Source organism: Parasteatoda tepidariorum, chromosome 11 (genome assembly GCF_982258835.1).
Source record: "Parasteatoda tepidariorum strain Cologne lab strain chromosome 11, Ptep-v5.0, whole genome shotgun sequence".
Classification (NCBI taxonomy): domain Eukaryota; kingdom Metazoa; phylum Arthropoda; class Arachnida; order Araneae; family Theridiidae; genus Parasteatoda; species Parasteatoda tepidariorum.
Window position 1 is genome coordinate 97,464,513 of NC_141765.1, and position 20,834 is coordinate 97,485,346.

Sequence of the window (20,834 nt, forward strand, 5' to 3'; positions counted from 1 at the left end):
TATATTTTTAACGACATGCAGAATTAAAATGGACTATCACATAGCGATTTATACAGATTTTAATGTATTATCTATAAATTCTCGCAATTTTGAACTGAACTCAGAAGCAAAGAACCTTAAAACCAAAAAAAAAAATTTTTTTTTTAAAGAGACAATAGAAAAAAATTTCCGGTTTTGTATAATCCCGATGCGACAGTATAATGTATGATCTATTTGTTTGTAAAGAATATTTTTCAAAATAGACGCGAGACAATTAAACATAATGCAAACGTAGCTCCCCAGGCCAAAATTCAAATCTTAAAGCAACAAATTGTGTTCTACAGTTTTTTTAATTTTTTTTTTACGAAAAGTTGTGGTTGACTTGGCTAATTTGTTTTTGTCTTTTAACTGAATTCAACATTTTCCCCAGGGGATTTGCCTAACCCTACAATGCGTTTAAAAATGTTTTTAATAAAAAAGTTTTAAAAAAAATCCTTTTTAAAAAATTTAATTTTTAAAAATTTTAATTTTTAAATTTCAAGAAATTTTAACTTTTGTTTGCAAAAATCTGTTAATAAATTTTTCTTTGCATTTTTTGCTAAAATGACCATTGGTTCATCTTAAGCATTTAGAGGGTTATTAAGTTTTGACAAATAATTAAACGTGGAAAATCTTCACGGGAGTTATTAAGCTGTGAAGATGGGCCATGCATAACAAAACCGGTTCCTATATAGAAAAGAACTAAGAAAAGTATAGGGAAGACCAATGAGGAAGGGGAATAATTAGTGGGAAAGGATTCTGAGGAAAAAACAATTCGTGTCCAAACCGATTTAAAATTTGTTTTTCGAAATATCAAAAGTTGTTAACTTTAATTTGAAATTTTCGGTGGACGTAGATCAATGCTTGTAATATTCCTGTATATTTTTATTTCTTTCGATTTTCATCATATGCTTCCTTTGAAAATTAACTTGCTTTCAAATTTATTTTTCTTAGAATCAGATTTAATGGACTAACTTTTCCTTCCTCTTGATCTTCAATTGTAATTGCATCAGCTAAAATTGTAGTGTTAAGCAAATACGGGCCTCACGTACCCGGGTGCCCCAGTGACGTCCATCTTCGTTCATATATGTAATTTAATTAATATGTAATTCAAGTCATGCTTGATGATGACTAGGCTACGGAGTTGAACATTAGTAGTCGTAAATCCAAAAATTGGATCGGCTGTTCAACAACGGTTATAAAAAATATGTTACCGAGTTAATGTTATCGAGTAAAATATTATCGCTTCTTAGCCAAAATTATTCTTTTTAAGGAATTTAAAATTCTTTTTCAAATAAATTCCCTAAAGTCTGATATCTCTACATTATATCGTCTCTTCCCCACAAAAATGAAGATGGACGGTTCCTTATCGGTGACAGTATTTTCGGTTATAGGTAATTTTTCAACTCTGATCTCGGCGTCTTTTTAAGTATTTGTTAAGATTTTATTTAATTTTAAAAATAGCCTCCAAAAAATTTATTATCAATCCGTTAAATAAATGGTTCACCCGACTTGCTCGAAAATTTAAACGTCTGATTTTTTTTGTATGAAATAATAATCATTTTAGATAGCTGAAAAATAATCGAAATTAGGAGAATTGTTTCATTATCCAGTTTTACTTATAAAAAATATTCGATCAGCATTATCTAAGATACTTCTTAGAAAAGTTCATGTGCTTTAAAAGAGAGAAATTTTGTAATACTTTCATAGATTTGAAGATCTAGAGCTTTCAATTTTTATTAAATTCTTTGAATCGTGATATTTTTTAATGTATGGAGAAACAAATGCATTCAGTAGAAAATATTTTTTATAAAGTTTCATTATTAACATTTTAAGTGTTTATTTTATTAGGTTTTTTTGGTAATTGATTTAGTAAAATCAGCTCAGCTAGAATTGTTTCATCCAAAAAATTGCATCACTATTAATTTCTTTCTATGGTCATAGTCTTTTGATTAAAGACTGAAAATGGAATTTTCGAATTTTTACCAAATTTAAATTCCGATGCATTTGTTTTTCCAAATTGAAAAGTTTCTGTTCTGAATTTAAAGAAGTGGTTGCATGTATTTTAAATAATAATTAATAAACCTTTTTGCTCAAAAATTGTATCTTGATTTAAAACCGAGCATGAAACGTGTGTGGTTAAAAAACCATAAACGTCATATTTATTTTAAAAATTATATGTAAACATCATACAGTATGATCAACGTATTTTAAAAAAATGTAAGAAAGGTAAGGAAACTGTCTCTTATTAAGAAAGTAAAGTTTATTTTTGGAAACAGTTGCAATAAAAATTGCTTCTTTAAGTGCAGAAACTTCTTTATCATTTTTGAGTGCATATTTTTAATCTAGTTCTATACTTTAAAAATACCTTTTCTAATATAAATAGTTTATTAAATAGTTTTCGACAAATCTTTTCTGTACTGTTGTAATTTTTCAGGAAAAACTTTTCTTAAAAATATTACAATAAATAGAATAAATTTTATTACAAATTTTAAATGCAAATTTCTTTTCATGAATAAAAAAAAAGATTATTCATTTTGAATAATCTTTGTATTAAAATACTCTTCTTTTACAATAATCATTATTTTCCTATCTAGGTGAAAAATAATTTTCGTCATCTGTTTTTTTAATACACGAGCTTCGCTAAAATCAGTACAGAAAGCATTTTGCGAATATTAAGCACAAATCATATTGAAGTATCCAGTGCGATAGTTCAATTTATATTCAATTATCGCACTTGATACTTAGCTTAATTATTTTGGAATTGCTTGACTATTGCTAGGATAATTATTTCGAAATACATTTTAGAAATATTGATTTGTTCAAGAAATTTTGTTTTACATTGCAATATAAAAAATTTAAGTTATATTTAAAAAAAGAATGTGCGTGTTTGTGGTGAACTCATTGTTATTCTAAATGCCTGAGTTTGTCGTTTATAAAAATGGCTCTTTCACCTCTGAATTGTCTTAAATTGAAATTGTCTTAAAAAGAAATATTTCAAAATTTTACATCTTAAGAAAGAAGTTAAAATGTCTTTAAAGAAGTTGAAATTTCTTAGCTGTTATTTTCAAAATTCATATTTAAACATACTCATATTTCGGTATCTAAAATATATCTTTGAAATAGAAAAACACAGTTATACTCTCAATATCTCAAAATTGAAGATGACGCTAAAACAATTTAGATGTAACAAGTTCAGAACTAAATATGCTCTAAAAAGTAGAAAAATATATTCTATGTATAGTACTCTAAAAGGTAGTCATGAAACATAAGAATAACTACTATTATAGTCAACTAATTATAATTGACTATAATTTAAAATTGAGTCATAAAAATTTTATTTTTAAAAGTAAGACAAAAATAATCATGGTTTAAATAGAAAATTGGTTTATAATAAACTTACATTGTGATTTTTCTGAAAAATTTAATTTTCTATTACGAAAAATATTCCACATAACAAGGTTTTGAGAAGAAACTCTGACACATAGGTATTCAAATTAACATTATTTGAATGTGTACAGCCAGGGAGGGGGGATATTTTTTTGACTTTGCAAGGTTTTCGAGATATAGAAGTTCAAGATATCGAGAGTATACTGTAATTAAATTTACTATATTTTATTTAATGTTTTACTATATTTTATTTAATGCTTTACTATATTTTATTTAATGTTTTACTATATTTTAGTTAATGTTTATTAATTAGTAAATGTTTTATTTAATGTTTAATTAAAAAAAAATATAAAAACAATTATAAATTTTTTAATTATAAAATTAATAGCCAAACAGTAGGTTTTTGCATTTTTATTGTTACATTTTTGTATTTACATTGTTACTGTGGATGATTGATAGAAAAACTAATCTATTTTATCTCATATATTGCACGATATGCACCAAATTAAGAGATTTCAACAGGAAAATTTTAGTAATTTATTCAATTGAATAATCAGTTCTTTTTTCTTCCTGGATTTGAATAAGCCAAACTGTGGTGACTTATATCTTGAATACTTTTTGTATATCAGAAATTCGTGTTTTTACAATATTGTATAAGGCAAATACATAAATGTTTGCGCATCATGCATTATGTGTTTTTTTTTTTTTTTTTTTTTTTGATGACAAGATTTTGTTAAAAATGTCTTAAAATGTTATTTTTAAATAGAAAGTTTCATAATTAACCTTACATTGCACAAACATGCAAAAGATTTCGAAGGGAGAAAAATAAGTGGTTGTTTGGTATTTAGCCAAAGTTTGTTTAATGCAATGGTTTAATTATATAAATGATAGCTTTTTTGTTGGTAATTATTTAAATTAAAAAAATGGTGATATTTTTCAGTTCTAAACGCATATTTTTAAGATATCAATTTATGGTGCAAATTTTAGATCTTAAAGAAATGCAATGCTACTACTTAAAAAAATTTCCATTCTTACGAGTAACAACTGAATTATAAATGCACGAAAGGTTGAAAAGATTCACGGGTACCTATTTTCAAACTTTATTTTCATTTTAATCTGACTTAAATAAAACATTCTGAAAATTTCCTTAAAATTAAAAAAATTGACATTTTTGTTTTTTGAATGTTAAATATTTATTTGTTACATGAAGCGAACTAGATTTATGTTTTGAAACTTTCTATTTATTCTTCTATTTAAAGAGGTGCCAACCATTACAATTTATCCGTAATTATTACGGTACGTAATAAAGAGTACGGTTGAGTAATAAAAATTTTAATTTTTAAAATAATCTCTTAAAAATATTTTTTTTCCTTGACTACCAAGAGTTATAAATTATATAACGTTTGCAGCTTATGTTCGAAAAAAAAGTAACACTTAATTATTTTTTCATTTAATTCTAAACTGACGTATATTATTAGATATATATAGAATTAAGTATTTAAAATTTGATTTGATTCCTTTTGGTTATATACATTATTGCATACATTATATGTTATATATATATTTATGTTATTTATATTATTATATATGCTACCTGTTGTGTATGCTAAAATTTTGTATATTATTGCCTATATTGTATATTGTATAGATTATTGTATATTAGTGATATCTTGCTAGGAAAGTTGGCACTTCTATATAATTTATTAATATTAAGTTTTCATTCTTGGATTTTAAAAACCTTAAATTTTTTAATCTTTTTTTGTATTACTTAGATTTTTGTTCCAATGTAAAAAAAGCAGAGAAGTGTATAATTTAAAGAGTTAGAAGACTAATATAAATAATTTATATTAGTATTCTTTCGTATGTTTTGTAATATTCTCTGTTTTCCTAAATAGAAAGCTTCTAGAAAATGTGATTGTTGGCTTAACTTTCAAATCAGGAGTTCAAAATGATCGATAGACAAATAATATCGGATTAGACTGCTAACCGAATCATAAGACCCACTTCTCTTAAAACTAACTTTCCCTGATCAAATTAAATTAATCAAAACAGACACCTTTAGTAATTAGTTACAAGTAAGATTTATTGATTTTTAGTTCGTTTTTTCAAAGATGATTTTTTTTGTAAAAACGTAAATAAACTAGCTAAAAAAAAGTTGTTGGTAAAAAAATTTGGTAGTTGGTTCAAAAAAATTAGAAAAAAAATGGAAAAAATAAATCACAAGAAAGGGAAAATATTGCCAGCTGTTTCTCATATTTAAAAGATTTCATTAAATTTTCTATTTTTTCTACACAGTTAAATAACTTATAGTTCTAAATTGAGTTATGAAAGAGTTGGGTGAACTTTCTGAGAAACTAGTCAACTTATATAGTTATAAATTGAGTTATGAGAGTTAAGTAAACTTGTCACCCACTATGTTAAGTTTAACTACTAAGTTTCGTATATTTTAAATTGTTAAGCTGTTTTATTTTTAGAAAAATGAAGAGTTGTGATTAAGGAAAAATAAAATTAATTTACGTAGGGCAGAATATAATGCACAAGTGAAAAAACAGACGAACTAATTGCAAGTTTTATTTTACGAAGTAATTGGAAAAATTGAAAACAATTAAAAAAAATCCAACATCAAAGAGTTGGTGCTAAATGTAATATTTTCTAAAAAAATAGTTCATAAATTTTAATGTTACTCCAATTGTTTTCAATTGAATTTTAAATTTAATAGGAAAATATTTTTGTTATGAAATCGCTGTTTTCTGTTATGGTTGCGTTTTTAAAAATTAAATAAGAAACAAAATTTGATGCTACGAGACTATTGAATGTTTATTCAATTTGAACTTATGTCACATATCATTAAGATTTTAATTTGAAAAGCCCTAAACTAAATCAAACAAAGCAAACATTAATTTTCATGCATTAGCAAATTAAATGTATTATAACATGAATTCGGATAGCTTAGGTTATGTCTTAAATTTAATTATAAATTCAAGCAAAATATTGAACTAAAGATTATAAGTTTACAGTTTAGTTTTGTAAAAAAAAATTTGTAATTTATTCCATGACATATTGTTAAAAATCCAGCATATATTTAACTTTGAAATCTCTAACTCGTTTTGAAAGACAATATGAATTATTTTATGTCCAATTTCAATGAAGTAATTATTAAAAATACATTAAAAAAACTTTAAATCACTAATATTTTCTTTTATAAACGTATTATGAAACACCCGTTACATTTTTCAATCTTAAATTAGTTTGTGAAATATTATAGAATTTCATTTTGATTTAACTGGTGATTTAATTCAGAACGTTGCAACATAGTAATTTTCAGTAAGAAAATATTGTTTTTTTTTATTTTATTGTCGCTTTGAGTACAATTAACAGTATACAAAATATATAATGATATATTGACTACATCACACTATATATAAAGAATGAAAATAAGAATATAGCTCGAATTTTATCTCACTAAAGAAAATATTATTTTATCACATTAAAGAAAATATTAATCACCGATGAATTTTTAAAATTAAATTATCAGAACATAGTACAGATTAAAAAGAAAGAAAAATCACGTGTAGAGGGTTAAAAACATTTTTTAAAAAATATTTTTAAAGAAATCAAGTATGAATTTTCGGACGTTTTTATTCGGCAATCCCATATGGTTGCCTAGGTTCACCAAATGCTATGCCTAGCCCTGCCCAAACCTTGGTCATAAGAGTCTTCCTAGTTGCCAATTGGCAATCATAGATGAGCAGTCTACCTATATTATTATTCTATGAAAAGCCTGTCTTCTGAATGTGTAGCTAACTTCATTTATTCTGTTTTGTGCCATGCATAAAACAGAAGGTAATATGTATTTTAAGTAAATATGGATAATGGAATGTTTTAATGCCTTCTGAGTTCAGAGTTCAAAAAAAAATTAGAACTAACGTCTAGAAAGAACGAATTGCGATTTGTCTGCAAATTAGAATTTTATTTTGCAAATTAATGATATTAACGCGCAGTGTTATCAACCGCTAACGGTAAACTTAGTGGAAGAAATTCAGTTAATTTCTTAATCATCAATTTCAATCGAGAAAAATTGATGTTCATTTTTAAATTTCCGAGGTCGATTGTCATATGTCTACTTTTTACTCTTTAAAAACTGTTGTACAATGTTTACTTTTTAATTATGTATTTCATTTCAGATTTTAATCTAATATTTTTTTCAGGTGAAACTAATGAATATTTTAGATATTTTTCAGTTTATCGATGTCGTTATCTTGTGTTCTCTGATCTTATTCGTATGGATGAATAGCTTTTTGTATGCTTAAGCACAGATGAAGAGAGCAGAAAATATTTAGAAAATACCCCATGCTCATCTTTTAATATATCAGGTTAGTTTAACAATTGTACGATAGTGAATTCATGCTGATTTGAAACCGATTTCCGTAAAAGTTGTTATAAATAAAAGTAATTTTTTTTATTTATTTACAATTGAGTAAAATCCGTGACTTCACCATGAGCGGAAGTTTCATGCCGTGCATAAAAGAAAAACGGAACTTCCTGATTATATTTTGACCTAATCATCAAATTTTTACGTAGTATGATTCAATCTTAACGGTTCAAGGGTTAAACCTTAAGTATGCTAATTAATTAGTGCAGTATGCTAATTAATTAGCTTTTTTTGTTATGAAATCAGATACAAAAACGCACTTTCTCTGAATAAAAATACCTTTTTTCCCTTTGAATTTGGATTGTTAACCCTCAAAATATGGGTGGGGTTAGCCGAAATCTGGAAAATAGTGCCCAACTACTTGTTCCAGTTTAACGTTAATTTTACTTTTTGCGTATTTTGCCAAAATTTTTCGACTCAATTATAAAAGTCACTTATTTAAAGATAATTCCATGCAAAAAATATTTTTAATAATTATCTATAATTTATTATTTTATCTAATAATGGTTGAAAAAAACTTGAATAGAAAAGTATAAAAAATTTTACATAATTTTAGCGAAAATTTTTTTGAATGATAATAAACAAAATATCAAAAAAATCTGCCGAATAATTCTTGAGAAATTAAATTTTAAATGCATGGTATTTTTCACGCACTGCAAGCTCTAAAAAAAAACTAAACTCAGTGGCGCGACAGCACATAGAGAACCAAGGCCTACTGTGCCCATCTCAGTTGTCTTGACCTTGGGCTCTGGGGTGCAGGAGCAGATGTTCGGGTCAGGTAGTCAGCCGAACGCGGAACCCCCAGTACTGCAAGCACTAATTTATGTTTTGTAAACCAATCCCTATATTATTGACTCTTTATTATTCAAATAAAGCACTGGGATCAAACGATAACTAAAGTCCAATTTTTCTTCTATCTTCGAGTTATTACGTTCTTTTCAACTCTCAACTATGATAATGATTGCTTGTACGGTCGTTTGGAACGTATTTAAATCGTAAAATAATGTAACCTAATCATTTGCTTATGGTGTATCAATTAAACCATCACTCGTGTTTCACATGTTGTAACATCCATAAGCAAAAAGTTAAGATTATTAAGATTAAGAATTTAAAAGAAACAATGAACTACTTCAACACCCTAAAGTAGCTCACGGGTTCTAATTTTTTCAGTAATGGAACCCCAAACTGTCGACTTTTGTTTTTGTTTGCCATAGATTTCTGTCCTAATATTCCTGATTTTTGTTTGCATACGAAACATCCAATTTTCAACGAATGCAAATTGGAATTATAACCGTTGTTGAACAGTCGACCCACTTCTTTGATTTACCACCATTAATAATCAACTCCGTAGCCTTGTCATTTTGAACCCAATCCAGAAGACAAGGGAACTACTGGATCGAGTATTGGGAGAAATTTGCCTTCGTGGAGGACTTTTTGACAAGCGTTTGCGTTACATGGAGAGGAAGACCACGAGAACTTTCTACGGTTAGCCTGACGTCAAGGGGACTCTAACCCATGATCCGTCTATTACTGAAGATATTTCACTTTAGTTCTGTAGTCGATGCAAGCTGGATGCGGATTCGTATCAACCAGCCTTCGCTGGGATTTGAATCCGGTTCACCTCATTGGAAGGCGAACGCTCTATCCCCAGCACCCCCCCCCCTCTCTATTCCATGAGCTCTATCCCCTGAGCCATTTAAAGAATCAACATACTATTTATATTTTCGATTCAACATCATTTCATTTTAATTTAATTAAATCGCTACCGCTGTAAAAATCGCTAGATTCAATTGTTTAAATTTAAAAATTTTTTCACGAATTGTATATATATATATAGTTCAGTCATATAATATCATTTAATTTAAAGTTTCAAACTTTATGGGACTTGAAGTTTGTCGTTTCATAATTAATTATACTTTGCTTTTATCTAATTTTAAAAAACAATCGACTCTTATCAACTATACAGAAATATCATAGAATTCTTATTAGTTTTAGGTATCATGTACTAAATTACTGCTGTCAAAAATATGAAACGGCATATTTCTTGTATTTCTATTTCGAGATTTTTAAAATCCTTTTTTTAAAATCATTTGAAAAAAAGAAATTTTGAACTCAATTAGAACTCCAACAATAAGACTTTATAAATTCTATAGTTACAAAATTTTGAACAAAGGAACTATCAACATGTAGGTTAAAAATAATTAAAGTTTCTTATCTACTAAGCAGTTTGTTATTTCAGGAATTTTAGAATTTTTCAACATAATTACGCTGAAGAAAACCTTAATAAATAAATTTTATTAGTGAAATTTTATGAGTGTAAATAGGTGAACATATAGTTGTTTATTATTTAAATCAAATAAAATCTTCTCTAATACAGATTAGTTGTTGGAATGGATCTCTTTGTACTGTTGATTTAAATTTATTTTAATCCCTTTAACAGCCAGTTTAATAATCAAAACTGATTGATAGCAAATTAACTTAAAATTGATGTATTTGAATAAAAAATATTACGTTCTAATTCTCTTTTAAGAGATTAAATCTTTAATTTGAAATATTAGGATTGAATTGAAAACAAATATTAAATTAAAATGATGAGTGTCTTCAAATAGCTTCTTAGTAAGAAAGGTTTCCTATTGATAGTTCAATTAGTTATAACATTTTGAAACGTAACAAGCGAAATTAATTTATTGCGTATGAAATATATATTTTTTCATTTAATTAATGTTTTATTACCCATTGGCAAAATGGGTGCTCTTTTGGGTTTGATGGCGTGCGCACCTTATTTGGACATCACACTTTTCTATTGTGTTCAAGAGTAATCGTAAACAGTGAGCATGCGTCATCATTGCATGTGTCGCTATGGCGACCGCTGCTGCTGAATATTTTTTTTTACAATTCTTTTATTTGTCTTGCTTTTGTTTTCTTTTTGATATTAATTAGATATAGTATAAATGGTGATTGATAGTCAGGTGCGCTTTGCATCCATTTAATTAAAATAAAAAATATATTTTTCAATACAGCATGACAATTTCATGGTCTTTAAATTTCTATTTTATTTACTTATTTATTTTTTATTCTAGTGCCATTGGAGTTGACGCTCTTTTTAACAAACTGGATGTGGAGGGTATGATTGTATTTCATCATCAAATACTGTTGAATGTTTCGATCCTGAAAAATATGGGTAAGTTATTTGTTTCTTCTAATTCAAATAAGTTATAAATAGGTTTAAATTTGTTAAATTTAAAATGCAATTTTTTTTTCATTATTATAATCATTAAAAACTGTAGTTTTCGTTAACTAGTAACATTTTTTGATTGAAAAATATGCTTCCGATGTTTTAAGTTAACACGCAAACTTTTGATATTTGTTCCCTTTAAAATTCTATCATGTGTAAGATTTTAAATATACTTTTAAAAATGAGATACATTAATTGTATCAAGTATTGAGGTTTATTGTGAATCTTACTGGATTTTTAGTTTAAAAACTTTCAATGCTCTTGAATCATTTTATGAAAAACAAATTTTTTTTTCTCAATAATCAAATATTTCTCGAAGTCAAATTTCGCTAATATTAAGTTTTTGAAATACGAATTTAAGGCGCCTTTACTTATCTAATCTCGTATAAGTCTGTTATCAGAAAACTCGTGATAACAGGAATTTTATTGATAAGAAATTTTTTATACTTTTCTGCTATTTAAATGAGCAAAACTGCAAGAAAGAACAAAATAGATATTATTTATTTCTGATATCAATGCAGAAAAATGAACAACATTTCACCTTATTTTCTTCATCAAGTTTTAATTTATTATGTTAATAAAACAAATATGTGTAGACAACCCTTGTCCAGAGTTACCTTCCCCTTTACTGAAGAAAAAAAGTCTTTGTTTCTTTCAAGAATCCTGCCGCACGCTTCAAATGAGGGTGTTATTCGTTGGCTACTTATCTGCAATGGCATATATTTAATTTTATTTATCTGGAATAGCATCTTATATAGATTTTAATTTTACTTCTTTGCAATGGGATCTTATTTTTATTAAGATTGTAATCTACGTTCAGTATTCTCAATATGCGATGGCTCGGAGATGGAGCGTTCTCCTTCCAATCAGGTGAACCGGGTTCGAATCTCTACGATGGCTGGTCGAAGCGAATCCGCATCCGGTTCGCACTGATCACCGTGGTGACGTGACATATTCTCTGTGGTAGACGGATCGTGGGTTAGAGTCAGGGCTAAAGAGAATGGAAGGGCTAGTTCGTTCCGCTCTTAGAGCTGAAGCTACGATTTCCCTCCTCATGACGTCACACTCCACACAGATCTCGGAGATCGCAAGCAAAAATATTATGAAAACTTTGTATCATTCTCTCTGTAAAAATAAGTTCGATTTTTTCTTGATATTAGCTTTCAAACTTTATGCAATTAGCATATTATTTATTTTATTTTCTTGGCCAAAATATTAAATTAAATACCATTTTAAACTAAGAAAAATATTTTACTAGTTGTCGTAAATGACGCTATAAATACTTTAATTTAAAATTTTCAGTTTTAACTTTTATTATTGAAAAATATTTAATGTATATATCGACACTTTTTTAGCTGCATGTACAGTTGGGTTAAATTTAGAATCTTGATTTTAAAATATGCTGCTAATGGCAATTTGTTTATACTTAATCATTAGGAAACAACAACCTTAAGAGCTAATTATTCTAACAAAATAATAATTTAGGCTCATGAAAATATTAGAAATTTTACAGATGCTTATAGATATTTAAATTTAAAAGAATATAACTATATTAAAAAAATAATTATATTATAATTAAAAAAATAATAAATATTTAGAATAACTACATTAAAAACTACGTTATGAAGCTAGGAGAATTTTAATTATTAATTATCTATACTTTTAATTTAAGTTCGTATTTTCTTTGACTTATTAATTTTTTAATTTTTTCGTTTATCTTTTTTTTTTTTGGAGTAGCTGGGTGGTTTCAATTTAGATGGCGAATTCTTATAAAAATTCTGAAATGCAAAATATTGCTGTTTTATTTACTGCAGGATATCGTCCCTCTAGTTCACTTATAAATTCTTTGACACTTTCTGATTTTCTGTCCCATGCACGCTTTGAAATATGTTCTCAAACTCTTGACCCACTTCCATCCAGGCTGCTGACAGAACACTTAGTCCTCCCTTAGATAAGAGAGTACCTGGTAGAGTTAGAGCAATTTTAAAATCATTCTAATCGGCAATCCAAGCAAACGATTTCTCATATCATCTTCATAATCTTGTTTTAAGAAATCCTTACTGCATTTTCGTTCATATTTAATATTAACTGGGTTATTCCTTTGCAATGTTGAAGCCATTCTTTACATAGTTGTTCATTTGCTTTAGGGGACACGTGGAAAATTATATTTTTTTCTTTTGTGTTTCTATTAAAATTTTTGTAAGTTGCAATCGCACAAACTGGCATTTCATAAATAATTTAAAATTTTTGCAATTCACTTCACAAAACTGAGAAAAATCATTATAGGAAGCAAAGAATGTCTCGAAATGTGTCACAAAAAGGAATGTTCCAATATTAGTTAAAGCTAGTTAGACCGAACGCTTCGTTCTTGAATTAGAAGCTCAAGCTTTGCGCCACCGTGACGTCACAGGCGAAAATCGGAGGTTTGGCGCGGCGAGAGTTTCTTCAAAGGAGTGAACTAGCCCTTCTATTCTCTTTAGCCTGGGTTGGAGTCCCTTTGCCGTTAACTAACCGTGGGATGTTCTTGTAGTCTTCCTCTTCACGTAACGCAAATGCGGGCTAGTTCCCTCAAAAAAGTCCTCCATGAGGGCAAAATTTCTCCCATTACTTGATTCAGAAGTTCCCTTGTCTTCTGGATTGGGTGTAAAATTAGAAGGCTGCAGAGTTGAACATTAGTAGTCGTAAACCTATAAATTGGTTCGGCAGTTCAACGACGGTTTATAAATATAAATAACATCAATAACTATACTGTAAGGTTGTTTTATGGTTAAATATGAGTATTTGCTTATAACGACAGGCTTGCTAAGATGACAATCTACTTGTTACTACGGATTGTCGTTATTGCGAACTTTTATTGAATTATAATTTAATGTTAAAACAATAACAATAACTAGAGCAGGGATAGGCAAACTCTCTTGGTCGAGGACCAAAAATCGAAAAAGAAAAGTTCGTTGGGCCAAGTGAAAATTTTTAAAATAAAGAAACAATATGCAAGTTTTAATTTAAATATTTTATGACAGGAATAAAATTGCGATTTAATTTATATAAGTTCCTTATATTGAGGTTCGAAGTGAGATGTACTTTTCAAGTCTAAATGCTTGTCTGACATAAACATAGCACTGATTTTCTGGGCATGAGATATTAAATTTTGGAAACTAGCTTTTGGTAAAGATTTGTAAAACTCAAACTTTGACATATTTTGAAACAACTGCTTCAGAAGATTGTTGTATTGCAACTCAATTAATTCAAAGCTGCAAATCCGACCTCACTGTTTCACAATTTACTTTGAAAGGCATGGTAAAAATATCTAATTCTGTTTGAATGGCACTAAAATCTGAAACTCAAAATATTCTCAAAGCTATATTTATAATTCTTATGTTTTTCCTTATTCACTGAGGGTATTGAATTTAACCTCGAGAAATGAGACAAGTCGTTTCTAGTTAGTTGCCCGGCAAACAAATTAAGCTTCAATTTAAAAGCTTTGAGATGGGCCCAGATATCATCGAGCAATTGAATTTTCTCTTGCATCTTAACATTGAAGTTGTTCATATGACAAAAAAGATCAGAAAAAAAAATGCAGGCACTTTCAAATTTAAAAGTCATTCCTAAACCTCACGAAAAATATCACATCTCATTGTAGTTCCTTTTAAAGAACGCATGCACGCCTGTTCCTCGGTAATTTCGAAGTTCTCATCAACAGTTTTTATAAATAACACTAATTGAGCAGTATCATTTATATCAGTGCTTTTATCCATAGCTATTGAGCAAAATGTAATTTGTGCAATTTTTGACTCCAATTGTGATATCAAATTTTAATCGATGGCTTCTATTCTAGAAGTCACCGTTTTTAGCGATAAACCTCAAAATTATTTTTCATGTCTGGACATAAAACATCACAAAATTGGAGTATACATTGTTTAACAAACTCGCCATCACCGAAAGATTTATTATTTTTAGCAATATTGGATGCTACAATGTAACTTGCATTCGTAGCTGCTTCTTGAACACTGTTTATCTTCTTGAAAAAATTTTGTGGACCTGAGAATTCTTTGGGAAGACTTTTTGCATTTTGTCTTCTTTCACATTCAGACATCGCTTCGTAGTTTACATTCTTGTGCCTGACAGTAAAATGTCGGTTAATGTTGTGTTCTTTAAAAACTGCTACAGCTTCATTGCAGATAAGACATACTGGTTTATCATTTACATCTGTCAAGAAATATTTCTAAGTTCATTCATCATTGAACGAACCGCACTCTGAATCAACTTCGCGTTTTCAGTAGCCATTTTGGGGTTAAAAAATATTTCAAATAACTCAAACAAGTACTAGCTATTTTATACATTTTATAACTTCCATTATTTACAATAACGTTATATGTGTGCAATCTTTCAATATGCAATAAATTATGTTGGAACTCGCCCCGGCAGAGAAATCTGCTTGTTAGAGCTTAAAATGCGCAGTCTGCCACATGTGAAGTACAATTCACCTTTATTAGATTCAGTATGCCTGCTCCTCGAGAAAGACAAACGCTCGTTGGAGCCTATCTACGGCTATCCTATAAAGAACTTCTGCTTTCAACATTTTAGCAATTGAAGCTGTCTTTACTAGCTATTTCCATCAATTTTTGTTTTATAGAGAAAAAAAAATATCGAAAGTATAAAGGTTATCAGTACTTTGTTAAAAAAAGAAAGAGCGAAAATTGCTTTAAACACAGTAGACAAGAAAATGTTTGTATATTGTTTATATTCGCTACGGAAGTTAGTTAAAAGTTAAAATTCTATCCGCGGGCCGGATAAAACCTTCCTGCAGGGCGTAGTTTACCCATCCTAGAGCCCCTGAATTAGACAGGCCGACTCATCATCTATTTTTGCTCCAAAGAGCTAACATAAGCACAATACTAACATAACGTTAACTTGCGAACTTTTTTGCTCCAATATTGCTTGATAGGTCAGCTCTGATAGTATAGGAGCCTTAGCCCATCCGAGTGAAAGAGTGTGACGTCATTCATACCACTGACTTGTATTGCAAACCGCGAAGATAAATTAATGTAGAGCAATGTAACCAGCAAAAAGCAGTTATTTGAAGTGTGTAGCAGAAATACTGAATAAAAGTTTTTTTTTTTTTGCAAGTGGTAATTTGGTATTAAGCCCAAATTTGTTTAATGTAAGGATTTATTTATGTAAATGATAGCTTTTTCTGTGAGTAATTATTTCAATTATGAAAAATGATAGTGATAATTTTCACTTCTAAACATAGATTTTTAACACATCAATTTATGGTTTCTTATTATTAGAGCTTAGGGAAATGCAACGTTACTGCTTTTTAACATTTTCAGTTTTTACGAATAATAATTTATGTATAAAGGCAAGAAAGGCTCTCACAAATACCTATTTTCCAATTTTATTTTAATTTTAATTGGTTTTAAATAAAACATTCTGAAAATTTCCTGATAATTAAGAAAATCTGCATTTTTGTTTTTAGAATGTTAAAAAATAATTCTTTGACACATTAATGAAGCGAACGAGCTTTCGATTTTGAAACTTTCTATTTATTCTTCTATTTAAAGAGACCATTTATCCGTAATTATTACTGTTTCGTAATAAGAATTACGGTTGAGTAATAAAAATGTCCATTTTTGAGCGATCGGGGTGAAGATAGTAAGAATAATGAAATGGTGTTGATTTCTAACTTGCCTGCACAAAGTTATCAGAAATAAATAATAATGCCTTTATTTCTTTATTTTTGCTTTTTTTTTCATTACTCACTAAAACAGCAGCAAAAACGAGTTTTCCTCTTTTCTTTCTTTTTTGCAATAGAGGAAAGGATATTGGTAGTTTTTACTTTTTATGAAAGCAATTTTTTTTTTTGTCTTTTTGTGGCTTGCTTGGAAACTTGTAGTAATAGGTGGTTTCTCGTTATTAGAGTATGCGGTTAGAAATTTTAAGATTTAGATTTATCATTTCAAAAAATTTAATTAATCTCTTAATGATTTTATTAAAAAACATTTGAAATTAAAAACTCTATAACCAAAGATTTGGAAAAAGGTGCTGAATGTACTTTTGATAATTGGAGATTAGTGGCAAGAACGGTTATGGTTCATAAAAGCTGATTCTCAAAAAAATAATAAATAAATAAAACGATTCACTCGGACACTAACCGTTTATCCACAGCATGGCCAATTTTCACACCATAATAACTCTCGGGGAGCATTTGTTTTTTCCTGTTATTGATTTATCTAATACTCAAATTGTTAGACTGAGAGTCAGTCATTTTTGCGAAAAATAGGCAAAAAGCATTCTCTCATTTTGATCTTCAATTGTTTTAACTTTATTTCCCTAAAACGTTTTTTCATTTATTATTATTTAATTAAAGAACTCAACATCTCTTTCACTCAATTTTATATTTTAACTAAATACCTTAAGTCTAAATCTTCAAATTGGAGTAACATTTCAAAATCAGTTAAATTTTTTTAATCTCTTATAATGTCGTGGTAAATATAACTAAAACCAAATTCATAAATTTGTTAATGTCGATGGGGATATATTTTCTCGCCGACAATTTTTGCGGCCTTAAGAAATCATAGGGGTTGAGCCGTGGTGGCTCAGGGCATAGAGCACTCGATTCCCGATGAGGTGACCCAGGTTCGATCCCATCCCAGCGATAACTGGTTGATTCGAATTCTGCACTCGGCTCGCATCGACTATAGTGCTGACGTAAAATATCCTCAATGATAGACGAATCATGTGTTACAGTGCCCTTACCATCAGGCTAAATATGGGTGACTATCTTTGTTTTCCACTCCATGAAACGCAAATGCTGGTTAGTTCTATCAATAAGTCCTCCACGAAGGCTAAATCTCAGCCAGAAATCCAGGAGTTCTCTTGTCTACTGCATTGGGTTCAAAATTACAAGGCTACGGAGTTGAACATTAGTAGCCGTTAACCGTTAATTGGGTCTGCTGTTCAATTATTGTTATAAAATTACAGACGTTGATAACTTCAGAAAATACAAGAGGAGAAAAAAAAAGAATGAAGACCTTTGTTTTCATAAATCTATGTAACAGTAACGGTTAGCGTCGGATTAGGAATAGAGGTGATTGCTCGGAAGATATTGTCTCCTCTGCGTATTGTGCGTTTTTCCATTCCGTATTATCGATTTATTTGTAGTTATGAACACAGAATTAATAAATTTGGTTATTGATAAGTACAGAAATTAAAGTTTGTAATCAATTTTTTACAGTAGGGCGCGTTCCACCTTCTCCCCCAAAAAAGTTTTTTTAAAATTCAACTAAACTTCAGGTAATAAGCTAAATTAATTTCATTTTATAAGCAGATCTCACTCCACCCGTAAGCTATGTGGTTCCCAGCAGATCACCGAAGTCAAGCATCACTGGCTGCAGTCAGTGTGCGGGTGGATGACCACTTGGATTAGTCTGCGTAGGGACTAAGGGTGTGTGGTATAGGTCCTCGTTAAACTGTTCTACTGTAAAGTGCTAGACTTCACGTGCAGGTCGTCGGGCTAACCGAAGCGGGGGTGCCATCCCCTCTGCAGAGGATCAAAATTGTGATGGCATGTCTCCGGATCATCCTCAGGGATGTTTCCCAGACCGTCGCCAATAGCCCATTGTGCAACTCTAGTGCGACGTAAAATGAACTACAACTACAACAAGAACAACCGTGACCTATGTTTCTAATAAACCAAGTTTCATTCCAAAGTGAATTTTCCAAGCCGAGCCCTTCCCTTGTAAATTCATTCTGTTTAACTAATATTTTAATTTTAAAAAAAATGGACTTTACTATATGATTTATTGTGGTGATTACTAATTTATTTATTTTAAATATGAATATTTTGCCTAAGTTCTATTTTTAACTACAAGATGGTTATTTTTTCTTTGTCTTAATTATGTTGGTAACTCTGCCATGAGAATACAAGTTAATATAAGCGATCACTGTAATTCTTAGGGATATATTTTTTACAACCGTCGTTGATTAGCAGAAGTTTATGGGTTTACGACTACTAATGTACAACTCACTAGCCTTGTAATTTTGAACCCAGTCCTGAAGACAAGGGAACTTCTGGATCGAGTATTGGATGAAATTTGCCTTCGTGGATGACTTTCTGATGGAGCTAACCCGCATTTGCGTTACATAAAGAGGAAGACCACGAGAACCTCCCACGGTTAGCCTGATGGCAAGGAAACTTCGACCCAGGATCCGTCTACCACTGAGGATATTTCACACCAGCAATGTGGTCGGTGCAAGACAGATGCGGCATTCGTATCGACTGGAATTCGAACCCGGTTCGCCTCAAATGGATCAAGTATTGGGTGTAAATTGCAGAATTAATGAAAGATTACTTAAATGTTTCATTTTGCACTTTAGTATTAAGGTTACAACTGAAAACTAATTTTTATAGTCGTGAACAGTTTCACGACTATAAAAATCCACAGCATTAGACTACACAATTCAACGTATTTTTGAAAACTGCAAAAAGGTTTTTTCTCTTCTATTTTTAAATATATCTTGTTTAAATAAAGCATGTTATGCTTAAGGATCTAACTATTTTTCTTAAAAATGGAAACATTAATGAGTATTAATGCATGACAGCAGTGTACATTTAATCAAAGAGTGTTATGCTTAAGGAACAAACTATTCTTCTTAAAGATGGGAAAAAATTAACGAGTATTAATACATGACAACAGTACTCTTTCGATTGCCCATTATCAATAGCGTTTAATTTTTTTAATTTTTCCTCCCTAGAATCTGAAGAAAATTTCTGAGAACTCCAGTAAGTACCCGCCTGACGTACATGAATGAAAACAGTGTAGAGTAACTGAATATTGTCGGTAAGTTTTAATTCACTTTAAAAGATTTCTTACTTGAGGTTCAGAAAATGGTTACGTACTTAGTAAGTAAACTCTCACTTGTAAGGTAAGACACTTATTTATCCTTAAGTTCTGATACTGGAAGCAAGCACTCATTTATTATTGCAAGGAGGTAGAGTGGCTTTTTTAAATGATTTTTTTTTTTTTTTTTTTGGATTGAAACTGGAAACAATTTTATTCGATTATTTTTTACCTGGTGTGTTTCCTTTTATCCGGTGTTGGCGTTCCAAATTATTTCTCCCAGTGTTTGTGTTTCAACCATTTAGACCCAGTGTTGGTGTTCTAATTAGATGCTTTCAATGTGGTGTGTGTGTGTTTTCCAAAATATTCCGTATGTGTGTTTTGAATTTTTTTCAATATTTTCCTGCAATTTTTTTTCAGATTTTCCGATTACTAACATTTATGTTCAAATGCATTCGATCTAATTCACAATTTGTTTAATTACCCTTTTTTGTTTATTGAACAGCTTTATGTGTGGTTTTTACGTGTTCATTTTTTTCATATTTCCAATTTTTTTCACTTTTCTAAATTTTGTTTTTGAATTGTTCAGTTTTTTTAAAAAACTTTCTACGATTTCCTGTTCTTTTATTATTTTTCTGTGTTATACATTGCGTTTCAGCTTTTCATCGATTTTTTTTAACATATAGTATAGTATAGTATAGTATATTGTAGTATAGTGTAGTGTAGTGTAGTGTAGTGTAGTGTAGTGTAGTGTAGTGTAGTGTAGTGTAGTGTAGTGTAGTGTAGTGTAGTGTAGTGTAGTGTAGTGTAGTGTAGTGTAGTGTAGTGTAGTGTAGTGTAGTGTAGTGTAGTGTAGTGTAGTGTAGTGTAGTGTAGTGTAGTGTAGTGTAGTGTAGTGTAGTGTAGTGTAGTGTAG

General features: G+C 29.4%; 1 long non-coding RNA gene across 1 annotated transcript; it reads left to right on the top strand.

Annotated features, from left to right (window-relative positions):
- The first annotated feature begins 2,458 nt into the window (after positions 1–2,458).
- On the top strand, positions 2,459–20,606 carry LOC147801953 (uncharacterized). Its single transcript, XR_015430397.1, has 3 exons — positions 2,459–7,781; positions 10,921–11,021; positions 19,833–20,606. It is a non-coding gene; the product is annotated as an uncharacterized LOC147801953 (long non-coding RNA).
- Positions 20,607–20,834: the final 228 nt, after the last annotated feature.